This window comes from Mustela erminea, chromosome 3 (genome assembly GCF_009829155.1).
Source record: "Mustela erminea isolate mMusErm1 chromosome 3, mMusErm1.Pri, whole genome shotgun sequence".
Lineage (NCBI taxonomy): Eukaryota > Metazoa > Chordata > Mammalia > Carnivora > Mustelidae > Mustela > Mustela erminea.
In genome coordinates this window covers 51,032,026-51,049,441 of record NC_045616.1, presented here as the reverse complement: position 1 = coordinate 51,049,441, position 17,416 = coordinate 51,032,026, and the positions used below count along the sequence as shown (strand labels likewise).

The 17,416-nt window shown below is 39.7% G+C and overlaps 1 long non-coding RNA gene across 1 annotated transcript; it reads right to left on the bottom strand.

Annotated features, from left to right (window-relative positions):
• Positions 1-3,415: 3,415 nt before the first annotated feature.
• LOC116585581 lies at positions 3,416-5,785 on the bottom strand. Its single transcript, XR_004283705.1, has 3 exons — positions 5,702-5,785; positions 5,163-5,441; positions 3,416-3,532 (listed from the first exon to the last, which is right to left on the bottom strand). It is a non-coding gene; the product is annotated as an uncharacterized LOC116585581 (long non-coding RNA).
• Positions 5,786-17,416: the final 11,631 nt, after the last annotated feature.

Genomic DNA, 17,416 nt, shown 5'->3' with positions numbered 1-17,416 from the left:
TATTTCAACATTCCTGTCCTTTATAATTAAGTGGAATCTGTTCATATTCCTATGAACATACCTAACCAGACCTAAAATCTCAAACTGAGGTGTCCTCCAACAGGATTAAAGACCCAGTTTTTTTATATTGAGATCAACATGAGTTTGTGATTGTAATTGGGAATCACCGATCAATGCTGGCCTTTCTAGTGCAAAACAAACAAACAATCAAAATCCTTTTATTCAAAGCATTTTTTTTGACTTAAGCTGCATTTAGAGGGTAATTAATTGCACTTGTTGTTCCTAAATGATTAGCATAGTTTCTGCAGGTCATAGGATCAGTTGAAGAAACTATGAGCATACTGAACAAAAAGCCCCAGCTGTGTCCTGTTATATTAATGAATCCAACACTGGTATTCATGCCCTTGGTGTAATAGCCTGGTTGACATTTAACCACTTCCAATTTTCATGGTAGTTCTAATCAAAAGGTGTATAATACCCTCTTCAGCTAGGTTTTTTTTAATAAGAAAATAAAGTGTAATATATGGCATGGGTTCTGAGATCAGAAAAATCTGATTTAATCTTGCCTTACATTGATTAACTTGTGTGAACTTGTACAAGTTATTTATCTCCAAGATGCTTATCTGTAAAATGACGGTATTAATATTACCTAGTTGTCTAGCTCATTGAACTGCTTTAGAGATTGAGATAATTGTATGGAAAGCATTCAGAAGAGCACATGATAAGGTAATTGTTATCATTCTTGCTCCTATTATTATTGAGGCCACCCCAGCCTCCAGGTACTCTGAAGTCACTTCCACAGGAATCACCTGTGTTTTACTGGGACATGTCTCCTCTTGATTTTACAAAGTGTCCCACAGACTTCCTCTGGGAACACCTAAGGGAATATTGCCTCTACTCATAACCGAGGGCAGTCTACTACAGTATGGTCTCTATCATGTTCTTCCTCTCCTGGTTGGTGCCCTGTGTAATGTAGAAGGCCCATGACTTGAGACCACTGTAACTGCAACCTACAATGAATGCTGTCTGCTGATACTCTCAAAACCCCAGTTCACTGTAGACCCAGTGATGTCACACTCCATCACCTGAAGCAGGGTGATTGAGTACCAGCCACCCACAGCTTCTCATGAGAACAATTTTTTCAACTAGTATGTGCAGCTCCACCCTCCACAGAGTTCAACTGTAGCTCTACACACTGAGCCAGGGTAACTATTTCTGAAAAAAAACCTTAAGATATCCTTCTTCCTCATTCTAAGTTCTTTTTGCCAATTTCCCACAAATAAATATGCCAATAAACCTTGATAAGATTGATTTCTGGAAGACAGTACAGGTCAGTTGTTAAAATTGAGGAATTGGGGGCACCTGGGTGGCTCTGTGGGTTAAAGCCTCTGCCTTCGGCTCAGGTCATAATCCCAGGGTCCTGGAATCAAACCCCACATTGGGCTCTCTGCTCCGCAGGGAGCCTGCTTCCTCCTCTCTCTCTGCCTACCTCTCTGCCTACTTGTGATCTCTGTCTGTCAAATAAATAAATAAAATCTTTAAAAAAAATTAAGGAATTGGAGTCAGACTACTTGGGCTAAAGAGGGAAATGACAGACCCAGTGCGCCTTGGCATTTTTTTGTTTTCCTTTACAGCAATAAAATTGATTTTTAAAAAAATATATACTAGAATCTAATTAACATAGAAATCGGGGGGGGGAAGGGCTAAATGAGATGAAGCATCCAGAGATTATAGTATGGTACCCCATACACAGCATGGGCTCAGCAAATGGTATAAATGGACATTACCTATTATTCCATTTCTGGTAGTCACATGTTATGGACAGAATGTCTGTGTCCCCTCAGAATTAAAACTTTGAAATCTAGGTGGCTCAGTTGGTTAAGCATCTGACTCTTCATTTCGGTTCAGAATATGGTCCCAGGGTCATGAGATCGAGCCCCCTGTTGGGCTCTGTGATGGACATGGAACCTTCTTAAGATTCTCTCTCTCTCTGGGACACCTGGCAGTTAAGATCTGCCTTCAGCTCAGGTTATGATCCCAGGGTTCTGGGGTCATGTCCTGCATCTGGCTCCTTGCTCAGCAGGGAGTCTGCTTCTCCCTCTGTCTGTCACTTCCCCTATTTGTGCTCTCTCCCTCTGACAAATAAATAAATAAACACTTTTTTTAAAAAAAATTCTTTCTCTCTCCCTCTACCCCTTCCCCCACCTTGGGGGCTCATTCTTAATCTCTCTTTCTCTCTGAAACAATTTTTTTTTTTAAATTTTTGAAGTCTAATTCCCAGTGTGTTGGTACTTAGAAGTGGGGGCTTTGGAACATAATTAGGTCATGAGGACACAACCCTCATACCCTCATGAATGAGATTAGTCCCCTTTTAAGAAGATGCCAGAGAACTAGCTCACCCTCTTTCCACTGCATGAGGACATAAATTGGCAGACTGCAACCTGGAAGAGAGCTCTTGCTAGAACCCAACCAGGCTGGCAACCCATTTCCAACTTCCCAGTCTCTAGAACTGTGAGAAATAAATGTCATTTAAGCCACTCAGCCTATGGTACTTTGTTATGGCCGCCCAAATTGGCTAAGACAAAACTGTTTAAGACAAAACTAAGACCTCTTCCATAACCTATCAGGATCACAGATGTTCCTATTCCCGTAGGGCTTTCCCCCCTTTAAATGTTTACTATGTACTCAATAGCTATTGAAATAAAATCTCTTAAATTATGAGAAAATCATATGGCACTTTGTTTTTCAAAATCCATAACCAATTGTACCCTATATAAGGTTAAAACATCAGGTTTATAAAAGATGCATTCTTCATTTTTTATAAACTTGCCACCCAGGCAGATTAGTTGAGGACTGTGACACATTGATTTCATTACAGTTTTATAACCATTGTTCCCCAGAATTATTCCCTTGTTGAAAAAGTGAACCACGAAATGTGCTCATATAAATACGTATTAAAGCAGCTCAACCTATAGTAATAACATTTATATATCACCTAATAATATAAAATGTTATTTCACTTCTGTAATTGAATTTAATCCTCAAAACAAACAGGTAAGGAGAGCACAGCAGATACTGTGCCTGTGTTATAGATAAAGAAACTAAAGCTCAGAGAGGAGTAAGTAATTTGTACTAGTTACCCAGCTGGCAACGGTAAAGCCAGCACTTGAATCTGAGATTTTCCAAATCCTATAGAAATGCTGCTTACTGTGATACTGTTGGTTAATATTGTTTGCTTTGATTAATTCTGCTACATATGTATTTTGGTGTGCCAATCCACTACCCCCCCATTCTTCCCAATTCACTTACTGCACATGTAAAAAGAATCCATTCCACCATGTATTCCGATATGATACCAGCTACCATCAGGATTCCTTACCCTTTCTGACCTCTCTTTTGAGTTTCTCACCTGAGAAAGATTGTAGACAATAAGAATCCAGAAAGAAGTTTAGGCAAGAGTCAGGAACCATGGACCACCACCCTGGTTCACCTGAGACTGGCTGCCCTGGGTTTTGTGAGGCTCTTGGGGGACCTGTGGAGAAACATGAAATTGAGGATGAGAGCTAAAAGGCAGAACTTCAAATTGTGATCTATTCCTTCTTCCTTCTCGACCACAGGTTCTTAGCTCTGAACCACCTGAGGAACTGTCCAAAATTCCCAAAGCCTGAGCCCCACCGAGGCCAATGAAATCAGAATCTCTGGAGGAGAGGCCAGTCTATGAAGAGTTTGTAATAGCTTACAGGGGCTTCCAATGTGCAGCCAGGGTTTGAGAACCAGGGCAGCGGGCTAAATCCCATATCACAAGGGCAAGGGCACAGTGGGAAACAGCAGGGGCAATTGGGGTGAGCGCTCACCACTGTTATGGAAAAGGGTAAAGACCATGAAAGAACAGTTGTGCCTGGTCTGTGGAAGAACTGGAATCTGGGTAAAAAGATAGCTGGATGCAGACTCAATGTATCAGCCCTGGAAGTAAGTGCTTGAATAATAGGGGGAACATTTTTGCCTCACCCAAGATAAGTCTCCATTCCTACATGTTGCCTGAGTTCTGTCTACACAGAAAGATTACCCTATTCCCAGTTTTCATGGTGCCTTCTATGACTGTGATATTAATGTTGGGGGGGTTGTTTTTGTTGTTAAGGTGATTGTTCATTACAAAAGTGATGATAATTCAAAATTCATTCTTTAGAAAAGAATCCCAGAAATGTAAAACCTAACATTTTTGTCCCCATATTTTACTCTCTGAAATTTCTTTCAGACCTGGGTGGTTTTTGTGAGGTAAAGGCAAACATCAGTCTTAATGATAGATATTAAATGCTAGAGAAATAAATATAACAAGAAAAATGCATTTCACTTTTGTTTTATAGTATGTTTAATTTACAACTCCAGCCTCTCGTTGTTGGAACTGTTGACGTTTACACTATAATTAAGGTCTCAGTGTTTATTGACCTTCCTTTAAACTTAAGTGACCCGCTGTTTTTTGCACCATAACTCAGATATGAGAAAAATCCTAAATTTGTCCTTGATTTATATGACTAAAAATATTTTTCTATGTGAAATCATTCTTTATGTGTTTGCAGTATATTTCAGATGAAGATGTAGTTTTTTTGCCACTATTCTGAACTTCTCCCATCTGCCCTGATAAAAATACAAGTTATAGATTCAAGAATCTCCATAGGAATTCTTTAACTCTGTATCAACAGACAAAGAAATCATTCTTGAAATACATCTGATGACATGATAGACTGGTAAAGTCAAATCTCTCCAGAAGCAAAAATTAACTATGATTACTTGATGTAAGACATCACTCAAACCAATCAAATGTTATTTTGGGAAATCATAAATTTATATCCAGCGTCAGTTTGTCACTCATTAAGTTCTTATAAGAATGATTAGGAAATTATCTTAATAAGTAAACGTTAGTCTTAACCTCTTCTTAGTTTGATGGCTTAAAAATATAAGTTTATATCAATCCATTGAGTCTCGTTAAAAGTCTCTGCCTGCTTGGAGAGTTATTTATTCTGATGTTAATAAAATGTATCCAAGATGGAAGAGGAAACTCTTGCCTTGCTTCATTCTGCAGCAAATCTACCTCTAGCAGGTCAGCAAAGCCTTCAAAATGTGATTTTCTAGTTAATATTAATAAACATTTACCAGGTACCTACTATGTTCCAGGCACTGTGTGAGATGCTGAGAATATATGAAAACCTCATTATCTAAAAGTGTTGCCATACACAGAAACTCTGGGAACAGATTGCAGTCTTGCCAAGGTGTCGTTTTAGTGACTGACATGGATCACCACCTCCAGCAGTCAACAGTGACAGCAGGCAAAGCTGCTGAACAGGGAGTTACTGCTCCTGCAGCTGTATTTTGCTTGTCGCTCCTTTGAAAGATGCTCACTTTGAAGATCTCGATCATGTGCAAGAGAGGAAGCACGGTATAACCTATAAATCAAGGAACAGAGAGGTTTTAGAGCTACAAGTAAATCACCTTGCCAGTAACTCAAAGAGATCACAGGGGAGGTAACGTAGTGAAGAAAATACAAAAAGATTCTGTGAACTTAATGACAAAGGAGTCAATTTCTTCTCCAATAAACATTTTTTAAAGTGCTGCCGCAAGAATAGAACTGAAGAGTCTCCCTCTCATCCCTTGCAGAAAGGAAGAAAGACCCAGTTAAGGGAACCTCTCCAGGCCCTTTAGGTACCATGAGGAATTGCCGGTAACATCCAGCTTCTCAGGAAAAGGAGACACTCCTTAGATTTGCTTCCAGATTACCATCAGTTCTCTCTTCCGCCCTTATTGAACCTGAAGAAAAACAAATTTCAGATACATTACTGATCATTTATCAATTCCCAGGACTGATAATAACAACCTTTCTCAGGTTGACAATACTAGGCCTTGATCCTCAGGATAATGCAGGATGTGTATATGAGGCTCTGGGTTTTATATCTGCAGAGAGTTCCCAATTTGCCATAAAAATAATATAAAAAGGTGGTGATATAATTTACAGTTCATCCAATTTATTATATTTTAAATATTTTGAACATGGAGATAATGAAGAGGCATGATCGTAAAAATTGTCTAAAAATAGGACCAGGGTTAATGACTTAATTTGGCCTAATCCACCTAAATTATAATAAAATCTCATTTAATTGGACTTCACTAATTTAAATGTGACAAATCTATGTGACATTTGGCTGAAGTTGCTCTGTGAAATTAGATGTAGATTCAAATACCACCAGTTTACCACTTCTGTAAAAATTGGCTAATCTCTCTCTACTTACTTACCTGGAAAATGGGAATAGTTTCTTATCTGTTTTTACTTTTGCTAATCACCCGTACTGTTAACAATTACTGCAATCCATGAACATCTTGCACACAAAATTACACAAAAGCCTCCAATTAGAGCCTTCTGCCTCCATTCTTGCCCACTTACAAAAAAACATAGGCTATTAGATACACGGGGGCCACAGGGATATCAGTAATCTAAGTTAGAGAGTATTATGCCTTTGCTTAAAACACTGTAAGGACTTCTCACTTTACTCAGTGAAATCCAAACTCCTTCCCATGGCTGACAAGTCCTATCTGAACTCCCCGCCCACACCACTTCTCTAACCACCTTTTTTTTCCAGCTTAGTGAGACATGACTAACAAAAATTGCATGTATTTAAGATGTATAAGGTGATGTTTTCATATAGATATACATTTTGAGGTGATTACACTTTGAAATGATTAATGAAGCTAATTTAAAAACCCATTACCTCACACAGTTACCTCTTTTCTTCGTGTGTGTATGATGAACACTTAAGGTCTCCTTTTTTAGCATGTTTTGACATACTACACCACATTATTAACTGTAGTCCCTAGGCTATACATTAGGTCTCCAGAACTTACTCGTCTTATGTCTGTTTATACCCTTTGACCAACATCTCTCCATTTCCCCGGCCCTACAGCCCCTAGTAACAGCCATTCTGCCCTGACTTTTACTTGTGTAGATTAATTCACTTAGATTAGTTTTCTCCAATTTCATCCATATTGTCACTAATGACGGGATTTCCTTTTGTATTAAGGGTGAATAATATTCCAGTGTGTGTGGGTATCTCCTAAATGTTCATTGATGGATGATGACTAGATAAGAAGTGGATACACACACACACACACATTTGTCAGCTTCATTTGAGACCTAAGAAGATCCTAATCATGATATCTTGCCCTTAATAAATGTGGTTAATTATATAATAGCTGATACAGAAGTTCTACTAACTTGGTGTTAAGAGTTATAAACTTAAACTTCACAAAAGCTAGGAGTGGTGATTTTGTAATATGGTCCCAGATTCTTTGATACTTCTCACATTGGGCAGGTTTAGCACTCCTCCACTTGAATCTGTGCAAACTTGTGACTTCTACGTATCTATGGAGCTAGGTCAGAATGGGTCAGGCAGCTTCCACCCATTCTCTAGGAAAATTCACTGCGGGACAAGCTAAGCACCATGCGAAAAGTTTGGCCAACCCAAGATCTCCAAGGGGAAGAGGACACATGTAGGTGCTCTCATTAACAGCTAAGTTTGCACTGATAACCAGCATTAACCGTCAGGTGTCATGGATCCCCAGTCCAGTCAAACCTGCAGATGACCACAGCCCTGGCTCACATCTAACAAAAGCTGCAAAAGAAACTCTAAGGGAAAACCATCCAAACAAGCCCTGCCAAAATTTCTGACCCACAAAACTGAGAGTAAGATCAAATAGTTGTTGAGTCACACTTTTAAGTCTGGAATCATTGTCTTACAAGGGAATAGAGGCTCTTATACAAGGAAATGTCAAAATTGAGTTTCTTGTCACATACTATTCCCACCTGTATTGTTCTGACTCTATTTGCCACGTGGTAAGAAAATTATCCATGTAAAACTTAGCCATGTGTAAACATTGACTTTGATTCATGTAACAAGATAGAAAAATATTAAAACTGGAAAGTGTTGTTGATTTGGGGTCTCCTAAAAACGGAGCCCATGAAGGTTGTGGCTTATCAGGCTTATCACCCTGAGAGCAGGGTGGTCAAATCACAGGACTCATACCAAGTCCAGCCCACCTCCTCTTTTGTATGAAATAAAATAAGTATGGGCCACAATTCCGACAGTGTTTTCTGGCTTGCCCTTCACCAGAGAAGATGCCAATGCCGGAGTTAGAGAATGGCAAAACTGAAATAGGAACATAAGTCCTCTGATTGTTGGACCAGTATTTTTTTCTCATATGCTGCCCGACAATTTTTCATCAACATCAACATATTTTAATGAGCTTATTTCAGGATCCTAGGAGTTTAATTCATATCAGTACCTCTTAAATTTTCTAAGAGTTTTTCCTTTTGGGGGGAGTAGAGACTGTCGTTTTCATACTTTGTTTTACTTTAACTTTGTTCACAAGAGGCTAAATATTATTTAAGGTTTTCTGTGGTACCATCAGTGAGGAAAAATGAAGAAAATTAATATCTTGGACTAGGGGGTCAGCAAACTTTTTCTTTAAGGGTCAGAATACTTTTTGCTTTGCAAACTGTACAGTGTGTATCATGAATACCCTACTCTGCCTTTTAACACAAAAGCAGCCATAGACGAGGCTCAAATAAATGGGCGTGACTGTGTCCAGAAAGATTTTCTTTGCAAAAACAATTGGTGGGCTAGAGTGAGCCTGCAGCCCTAGTTTGCCAACCTGTCTCAGATAATTTGGGGAATATAAATGCTCAGGAATGTGATGCTGCTGCCTATAGGAAGATTGTACTTACAAATTCTACCCAGAGAAGTAGGGCAATGTCAAACATGATGTTCATGGAACAACAATATTTTGCCTATGTACTACATGTTCTGTTCCCTATACTTTAAAATAATACTTAATATCCAGTCTGGGCATACTATTGAATTAGAGTTGAGTTAGTAATACTGAAAGACCTTAGAAGTTAAATTTCAGTCTTTATTACTACCGCTTGAAAGTCTTACTTTTTTACAGATTTATTTCTCCAAGAAATGAAAGAAGAGCAACTAGATGTCAGTAGCCAAACTTTCCCAAATGCTGTATTCTCAGACTGTGTGAGATTTTTCCTCCTAATTTGCAGAAACCCTGAAGTTCTCTCAATACCAAGAAAAAAAAAAAAAAGGCTTATTCTTACCAGTAGTAGAGGACATTCCACTTTCAAAGGAGAGAATTTCTATCTTCCATAGGATTTTACACCATCATAAATTTCCTGGACATGTTGTCACCTATATAAAAAGGACCAATGCCGTCTAACTGCAAACCACTCTGAGATAAAGTGGATAAGGTGAGGAAGACAGTAACCCAATCTCCCTCACACTTAGTTGAAGGTGATATTAAAATAGACTTGGGGGGGGTAGTATGCTTTATTTTTCAGCTTAAAGTAAATGCCTCCTTGAACAAAAAATACATATAATTTCTTCCAGAGCTAAAAGCAAATAAGTGGATTTTCCAGAGTTTCAAAAAGAAAAAGAGTATATCTTTTGTGTCTAAGATGTATGTAGATTTCAGAAAGATTTAAAAAATGCATTGATAAAGTAAGAAACTAATCAACCACAAATTCATAGTAGTGTTAATTACATAAGTATATAAGTATATATAGTAATAATTATGAAAAGCAAAATACAAACATAATATTACTTTCAACCATTTCAACTTAAAGAATAGGAAATTTTGAAGTGTTTGCTTTGTAAACTCAGAATTATCCACATGTGAAAAATCCAAAATTGCTATAAAGTGTAAAAATTATCCTTTTTTCCACCTACAGGTAAGTTAAAACTGCTCTGTAAATTTTCTTCAAACTTCTTGAAAAGGAATTATCTGGAAAGCAAAATCTCCGAAGCTACAAATAAAAACTTCAGAGACAGAAGAAAACTCCTCCTGGTATCTCCATCTACAGACCACAGGCTAAACAAACCAACCCTCCACACACACACACACACACACTCTACAGCATATGTTTATTAACTGATTCAACATAATTCTATTGCGTGCCATGTACATTAATTTATATATGATGTACATATATGAACATGCGTATGTTATGTGAATATAACCTTATGTATGAATAGATCTTGGAACGCAAAGCCAAGAGAAAGGCCTAAGGGCAAAGAGGGCATACACAGGTAAGATGACACCCAACGATGGGAGGGTACCCATAGTTATCCTCTGAAGCAGGTTATACATACACCATTCTTCTCAAAACCTTTCAATTCAACATTTTTTAAAGACTTACTTATCTGAGAGAAAGAGAGAGAGAGAGCATGAGTGGGAAGAGGGGGAGAAGGAGAGAACCTCAAGCAGAGTTCCCCACTGAGCACAGAGCCCCACTACCCATGAGATCATGACCTGAACCGAAATCATGAGTCAGATGCTTAACCGACTAAGCCGCCCAGGTGCCACTCAATTCAACATTTCAAAGTGAAGTTATTTAAAAATATTTCTGAAGTTGCATGGAAGACTACTTAAATTTGTGGATTTTCAAGTTGCAATTTACAGGGCAACTGCACCACTATTTTCACTTACAAAGAAAGAGAGAGAGGGCTGGATATTCTCTTTTTTCCTTAAACTCTGCAAACTTCTACCTCAGCAGCCTTTCGGATTCATGAAAAAAGGTACCAAATTAGGGTGCTAGGGGTGAGATTCTGCAATTGTGGGAAGCAATGCACACTGACACTAGAGATAAGGACTGCTCTTGTTGGAGCGACAGCAATCTTCTAGCCTAATAGGCCACCATATTTGTTTTGAGTTAGCAGGCAGATACAGCCATCATAAGAATGCAACTAGGAAAAATCCAACATGGTAGAATACTAAGCAGAAACTTCTGCAGAGATGTAATTATAAAAGACAGACCCTAGATTTCCAAACTAAAAGAGATCAGTCTTAATTCTGATTTAGATCTATGATGCATACATTTCAGAAGTTATTATTTCATAAGAGAAGCAAGCAGGAAACAAATCCTCTGGGTCATAGGAATCGGGAAGGAACATCTTAGTTTTTAAAGTGTCAAGAATGGTACGTTATAGAATGCATGGGGGAATAAAAGGGGAAAACAGAACAATCCCTCCATTGCTGCTCCTAGGGAGATCAACACTCCCTGCAATAACAGGTAATGGCCCACTGTGAAAAAACAGGGCCAATGATGAAACTGAAGAACCAAGTAGACCTGAGTAACTAAGACCCAAAAGTCTCCCCAAAAGACAGAGCACTAAGAAAAAGGAAACCCAGGGAGTCCAGAAAAGCATCAGATAGGAGCCCACAGGCTTAGAAGCAATTGCTTTACCACCCTTAGCTCCAAGCTTCCTTGCAATATGTGACACTGAGATCTCTCTACCCCATCCTTTAGAGATAGCTCCAGACCAAGCCTGCTCACCTAATCATCCTTTATTCCCAACTAGTTCAGCTCAGGACCTCACTGCTGATGGCCAGATAAGGCTACCTTCTGGGCACTGAAGGAAGGATGGTTCAGGACACACCATCCGTCCGTAAAATACACCACTTCGGTATACTGATTTGTTGTGAACTGAAGACACTCGAAAACAGCAAATGCAGAGAGGCTTTCTCTGAACTTCCCTTTATTGCCTAAAGACAGATCCTCCAAAAGGAACTCAGTTGTTATAAATCCACTCCCTGGGAGTTTAATCAACCAGGGAAGATTGATTCTGGTCACAGAGGAAACTAGAAGTTGACACCACCCCCTGACAAGCTTTGTCACAAACTGTCATGCCTCCTGTCTATTCTAAGGGCCCATTCATCTTTGTTAAGGGGCTTGCAATCCTACTCCCCTTCCTCTGTTAAGACAGTACATAAGCTCTCAAATTTCGCCATTTGGGGGAGGGTATCTATTTTTCCCTGTGACATCCCTATGTATGGAATGTTAAAAAATAATAAAGACAGTAAACTTTCCTCTTATTAATCTGCCCAGTGTTCATTTATTCCATAGACCCTGCTATCGAACCTCAGAGGGTGGAGGGAAAAACTTCATCCCCATACACAAGCTCCTCTCAGCACCGCCTCATCTCTGCCAGGCTGCAGGCTGCCTGACCTAGGCCCTTCGGAAGGAAATGGCCTTTAATATTTTGCACAAGATGATAACTTCTTGGTGGGTTGCCCTGTAATAGCACTTTTGTTAAATAGTAAGCGTCTCAAAGTCACATTCATTTTAAAAAAGCCTTTGCCAGAAAATCACTGGGGTCATCATCATGATTATCATAATAATGTGGCATATAGGGATTTGTTCCATTACCAAAGGATGGGAATCCTTTACCATAGGTCCGCTGTGTGGCTCAGGCTCTCCTGAGCCTCTGCACAGTGAGCTGCCCTTCTCCTTGACTCAGAAGCCAGGGATCAGGGAGCTGGAGCATTCTAAGCCTCAAATCGGAGTGCTGAGAGTTTGGCCTTTGCCTCCACCAGACCCCAGCCCCACTTTCCTCACCAGAGGCTGCCGATTCCAAAAACCACCCTGCTCAGCCATCACAACTGGACCACAGCCAAGTTGACTGAAACTTGTCTATACCATACTCAGTAGGGCTAACAAGAACCTTTGTTCCCAGTACATTTGATCATCAAAATAGCATTGCATTTCCCCCTAGAGAAATGCAATTTTGACTCTATTACAAGTAGTTTGATGTGTGGTAATCGAAAGGAGACACATTTTAAATTTGAGCTTTATGTTGTGACTAACCTTAATTTAAATACCCTACATCAAAGAGCTGTGCTATTTCTCCAAACTGCTTTAAAACCCACCACGATTTTTCTGTTGTTGTTTCAGAAACCCACAGTGCAATCTGCAATGCATTATAAATTTTGAGCACAGAATCTTATCTATATTTTCTTGTGCATTCCAAACCCCCCCCAAAATACTGATCAGAGATGGTTCCCACATTCCAAAACTGTGCCACAAACTTGCTGCAAGTGGAGAGAGAAAAGATTGAAAGTAACAGATGTTTGGGTTGCCTGGTCTTGTTATTTTCAAGTCTTCATCAACAATGCAAAGTTTTAAATTAGAAATGTACTATAGTTCTATTGTTCCCTATGGAAATTTCTAACTAAAACCAGAGTCTAAGAATTCATTTTCAAACAAAAACTCTAACTTTGGTTTTGTGGGGGGAGGGAATATCCCTCCTTAGAAGGGAAGGGAGTTCAGTCTGATGAGCTTCCCCCCCTCCAGTCAGCACCACAGAGGAGAGCAGGATTCAATGAGTAGAAAGGGTTCTCCCACCTCTTGCAGACTTGGTGACTCCATGGAGCGTGCTCCCTGGGCTCCTGCTGTCCAAAAGGGAGGCCGTAGGGGATGCTCGCAGCCCCACTAGAGCAAGAAGGTTTTGCGAGTCTGTTCTCACTACATTCAGGATAGTTCCACATGCGGTATCCTGAACGGCTTCAAAGAGCGGAGAGCTTAAGAAATCCCTCCAGAAGGCTTGCCTGCGTCGACTCTGCCATCCATACTGCTCATCCCCTGCCATGTTTTGGCGAACCAGGAAGGAAAGTTATTAGCTCCCTCCTGGATTCAAAGGGAAGTGTGAACAAAGTCCCTTGTTTGCCCTCAGATCTGCATCCCTGGTGGTGGTTGGTTCACATATTAACTTACTTCAAAGACAGAGAAAACACAGGGCTTAAATCATACAGGATTTCGGAAGGGCTCAGCTCTGGGGGGCTTTTGGCTGAGAATGGACCAACAGTGAAACTGATAGAGCAGGGACAGTTTTAATGGAATATAGATTTATAGAAGGATGTCAATACCTTGTTGTCATTGTTGTTTTTCCTAAAATCCTCTTGTCCTTTTATCCTAAGCCTTACATGACAACACTCCTCACTACTCTAGCCCACGATGATCCCTCTGTTCTCGAAACTCTTAAAAATACATATGGCATCTGCTGCCAGCTAAGCACTTTATTCTATACCCACCTGTATTAGTGTCTGTATTATATTTTTAATACCGACTCCCTAAATTGATTTTGAGTGTCTCAAGGGCAGACAAAATGTCTTACACTTACTACCAGGACCTATCATGGAGATAGTGGGGTTGGGAGAATCCAAGAGAACCATTTGGCATAAGCCTCGTATTCAAAAACAAGACTCAAATTTAGATTTTTGATATCTCCAAATGAGATTATACCTAGACTTTCATAGACATACTGGCAAGAGTTTTAAAAAAGAAGCACTCCATCCAACAACTTTAAATTCATCACAGTTTCTATGATCCTTTTTTGGCTTTACTTTATTTTTTAATATCCCAGGAGCCTCAGAGAGAGAGAGCAAGAGCGAGAGAGGTGGTTCAGTTTGCCTCAGATTTTCTGTATTTCCTGGCACCATGTTACAAAGAATATGCTCAGAAAATATTTCCTAATGGTCAACAGACAGTCCGTGGCTGGAAGGAGAAAAGTGCAAACCTGGTGTGGCACTTTCTAGACCCAGGGCAACTGAAAAGGACCCTAGGTAGACTGTCTAGAGTCCATCTCCACGGTCTTCAATGTCTTCCCTCCTTCTGTGGGGAGCAAAACAGTACTCAAAAGAGGGAGGATGCCCTTTTCTTTTGCTAATGAGATACCCTTTAAAAACTTGGAGATAAGGCGGTCCTTTGAAATGTAAACCAGCAGGATCCAGAGATAATGACTCTGTTTACTTAACCAGCTGTGGGAGTTATAGTCATACAGAAAACTGTCACGCATGGACAGAGGGATCTAAAAATCCAAGAACTCCAGTCAAGGTAGTCTCTAGAAGTAATCTCAGGGAAGCAGGATTGGAATGTGATTGTAGTCTTCAAAATCTCATATATTCTTTGAAGATACTGTGAAGCAAACGTGTAAATAGTAAAGGGAAATAAAAATTAATCATGAGTTCATTGTGTGAGTTCATGTGTAAAGAGACTCCTAGAGAGCTGGTAATCTTCTGGTGACATGTCCAAAACCACTGCTGGCTCTCTTAGGCACCTCTTTCTGTCCCATTCTTGATTTTAGCTGATGTGGTAAGCATTAGTCCTGTTTGCCAACTCATTCTGGCTCTCTGCCTTCTGGAACTTTGTAGAATGGCATTCCCTCCTTCTTTGCAGCTAGGCATGGTCTTGTAACTTGTTTCAGTCAATGAAATGTAAGTGATATAAGAGCCAGTGAACAATACACCACATCTCCACTGCCCTGCCTTGCCTGACATGGAGCATAAAGTGCAGAGAAGGAGCCTCCCTCTGCCTGGGCCCTGAGTGAGAATGAGCTGAACTTCCCTGCCGACCAACGGAGACTATTTGCTATGAGGAAAAAAGAGAAAACTTTACTATTTCAAGCCACTGAAATCTTGAGATTATAACCTACCCTATTCTGATTGATAAGAGCAGGGATGAGCTAAAACGGTTATTCGCCTGCCTCCCCAAATTGAAGTAAGTTACAGTATTACATACCAGGGGTTTGCAGAAGCCTCCAAATAAAAGAGGCTCATCTTGTCATAGCATCCACTGGACTCATTAATTTTAAACATTATTTTTATACTTGAAACCTCCTAAGAGAGTAAGATCTTAAATGTTCTCACTACCAAAAAAAAAATAATAATAAAAGTAATTATGTGTGGTGATGGAGGTGTTAAACTAATGGTAGGGTAGTAATCATTTTGCAATGTAAAAATGTATCAAATCAACACACTGTACACCTAAAACTTATACAATGTTACATGTCAAGTATATCCCAATAAAGCTGGGAAAAAATAAAGCAGGTCTCTTGTGGAAAAAAAAATAACTTGTTATTTTTATATTAAGACAAACATACACAGACAAATGCAAAAGTCTCATAAAATTTTAAGATGAATTAGAAAACATTAAAGAATTTTGGAAGCATAAGTTTAGAGGGTGACACAAGGAATTAGAGCAGAAAAGGGACCTTTGAAAGGAGCGGCTTCAGGGAACAGAAGAGGAAACTGAGATGCAGAGATTCTTGTGACTCCTCCAAAGTCCCCAGCCACCTTATGGAGTCCTAGTAGGCTGATTCCAATTCAGTATTATTTTGCCACACCTTGAGTGTTTAAGATAATGATTCTCCTAGTGTTCTCAACAATACAAGGGAGGAAAGAGATTCTTATGCAAAAACTAGGCATTTTGTCTTCCTGTTCACTTGCAGGTGATTCCAGGGGCTGGTGGTCATAAGATACCTGTGGAATGGCCCTGAGATGACCCACTATTAAATAGCCACTCCTCGCTTTACCTAGGTGGAAAGATTTAAAAAATAGACAGAGTTGCCTTTTGCCTACCATATGCCTCCAAAATTTTCCAGCTTCTGACCTTTATTTTTTTTAAAGACTTATTTATTCATTTGAAAGACAGAGGTAGAGAGAGGGAGAGAGAGAGAAAGTGTCCTCATGTGAATGGAGGAGTGGCAAAGGGAAAGGGAGAATCTTAAGCAGACTGAGCATAGAGCCAAACAAGGCGCTGGATCCCAGGACCCTGAGATCATGAGCTGAGCTAAAACCAAGAGTCAGATGTTCAACTAACCGAGGCTCCCAGGCAACCCCCCAGCTTGTGGTTTTTGATCTTTATAATCTAGTCAATTGCCTATGCTTTGGGGTCATTAAATATAATGAACTATTAAAATATAGCATCATCATGTAACTGCTTCATTGCGCATAGCCTCATTCTTTGATTTGATCAAAAGATCATGGAGAGGAGTAAACCAAAAAATGAAATACATCAGGAAAAGCCTACATGGCAAATAAGATCTTTATATCTTGCCCAATTCTTAGTTCATCCACTTTCAGAAATATTTTATATCTCATGTACAATGTGTCAAGGAGGGAGACAGAGCTTTACTTCTACCCACCCATCACAATAGCCACCCCCCAATGGTTTGCCCTTTGGAGTCACACTAAAATAAAGGCCAAAACTTGGATGACCCCAGTAAGCCACTCTGGCAAATGGACTATTTCACCAATGAAGCATTGGCGGGGGGGATTTTACAAAGCAGCAGACGGTGATGATGTGTCATCACCAGAGAAAATCAATGCCCAACCACTGCCAGCTGAGGACTCTGCCCTCATTCCTCCAGGTATAATCTACTTCCAGAAATATTATGTGTCATAGGGATGGCAACAGAGCATCCTTGACACGGCAGATATATGATCTCAAAAAGTCATGTTTTTTTAGCAAGTGTTTCATGGTAAATAAATATAAAGCTGGAAGTAGATTTCTATTGCCTTGGAAAAATACCATGTAGTTCTATTCCCATTGTGATGTCCTGCTGTGTGGTGGGTTTAGTAGTGGAGAATTTTTGGTGTTTTTTTTTTTTTTCTGCATTAGTCAATAACATTGTAAAATGGCAAATCAGTTCACTTTTCCCAGCATCACAGACTTAAGCTACTGCATGTATGTGCACAAATATGCATGTATGTGCACACACACACACACACACACACACACTCTCTTTCT